This window comes from Silene latifolia, chromosome 4, assembly GCF_048544455.1.
Source record: "Silene latifolia isolate original U9 population chromosome 4, ASM4854445v1, whole genome shotgun sequence".
NCBI lineage: Eukaryota > Viridiplantae > Streptophyta > Magnoliopsida > Caryophyllales > Caryophyllaceae > Silene > Silene latifolia.
The window spans coordinates 89,984,871-89,986,651 of NC_133529.1; the positions used below are offsets into that span (position 1 = coordinate 89,984,871).

A 1,781-nucleotide genomic window follows, 5' to 3' on the forward strand; every position below is an offset into this window, starting at 1 on the left:
TCTTTATTATCTTTTAAGGCTTTTAGGAAAGAAATAATAGAAGATATGATTTGTTAACATATCTCCTTTATTCGGCTATTAGGGTTTGTGTAAACCGAGTTGCCCTACTCTTTCCTTCTTATAAATACTTTACTCTTTACAACATCTAAGATAGAGACCTTAAGCATAAAAATTGATTTTAATTTTACAAAGCAAACCGTGTGTTTTCAAGCAGAAAAACCGATTTGTTATTTTTGAAAGGTCGTGTGTTTTAAACTCGTATGCTCGTTCTTATTGTTTTCATTATAAGATAATAGTGCTTAGTTGATTTCTTTCTCGTTCATTAACGTGAACTATTAGAATAATCATTAGTGCTTTCTTATTAGCGTAAGTTAGTCACTCGAGTATTTGACGGTACTCATTGAGTTACAGCTAGAGTTAGTTGTACGAGTTGGGTTAGTAAATTTGTAATCCGGAGAAAGGTACTAAATTTATTAATCGAGAATAGTGGACGTAGGTTTCGACTTGTGAAACTGTACCACTTCAAAAATCCGTGTGTCTCTCTTTCTTTCGTTTATTTGCTTTGCTTTTAATTCGTTAATTAGTTAAAGTTTAATCAATAAACTTTAAATAATTAATTATACATACATAATCGAAAAAGCTTTCAAATGTTTTAAATCCTCAATTCACCCCCCCTCTTGAGTATTTTGGATCAATAGACTCTTCAGTCTTTGAGTAGGATTTCTCATTGGAGGTGGTGTGTATGTGGGTTAAGGGTTTTGGACATTTTGGCTCTTGTATGAGAGATTTTGATGGAATTTGGTATTCTCATTATAGTAGTTGGAATAAGGGGTGCCATTCTTGTATGCTCGGAAAGCATTCACTTGTTCATTTGTTCTCCTACATTCGTTTTTATCATGTCCCAAGGTTCCACAACTTTCAGATACTCCATTTGGGATTGAAGATGATGCCATCATAGCATTGACATGTTGTTTGGGTGATTTGGAAGCTTCATCAAGCTTAGCCATGGCTTTCTCAAACTTCAAGTTGATGGTGTCGATGTGAGCACTTAGTTGAGCACCCAATTATGTGATGGAATCTACCTCATGCTTTCCTCCTCTAGTGGCCTTTCGGGGCCTACTATATTGGAATTATAGACCGCCATCTCTTCGATTTTGACCCATGTTTGATTGTCATCAACCTCGGTGAACCTCCCATTGGATCCCATATTAAGCACATTTCGTGAGTCTTCATATAAGCCATTCCAAAATTGTTGAACAAGGAACCACTCACTAAGTCCATGGTGTGGACAAGAACGACAAGTATCCTTAAACCTCTCCCATGCTTCATATAATGATTCCTCATCACTTTGCTTGAACCCGGTGATTTGGGCTCTCAACATGTTAGTCTTCTCCGGAGGATAGAACTTTCTTGTAGAAGGCAAATGATAACTTCTTCCATGAATCAATACCAAGGTAACCATGTATAGGCTCTTCAACCATTGCTTTGCGGCAGCGAACAAGGAAAAAGGAAACAAAACCCATCGATATTGATCTTGGGTTACTCCGGTTTGAGTGATAGCATCACAATAGTCACACAAAGTTTCCATGTGTAGATGAGGATCTTCACTAGGCATCCCTCCAAATTGGCTTCTCTCAACTAGTTGTATGAATGCGGATTTGGCAATGAAATTACCGGTTAAGTGAGGTGGTGTTGGAGTACCATTTGGTAGGTTCTCCTCGGTAGGTACGGAATGAGATGAAAATTTAGGCATTGTGGGTTGATTTTGTGGTTGGTTTTGA

General features: G+C 37.4%; 1 non-coding gene across 1 annotated transcript; it reads left to right on the forward strand.

Annotated features, from left to right (window-relative positions):
* Positions 1-1,274: 1,274 nt before the first annotated feature.
* Positions 1,275-1,381, forward strand: LOC141654576 (small nucleolar RNA R71). The gene has a single exon (XR_012548132.1). It is a non-coding gene; the product is annotated as a small nucleolar RNA R71 (small nucleolar RNA).
* Positions 1,382-1,781: the final 400 nt, after the last annotated feature.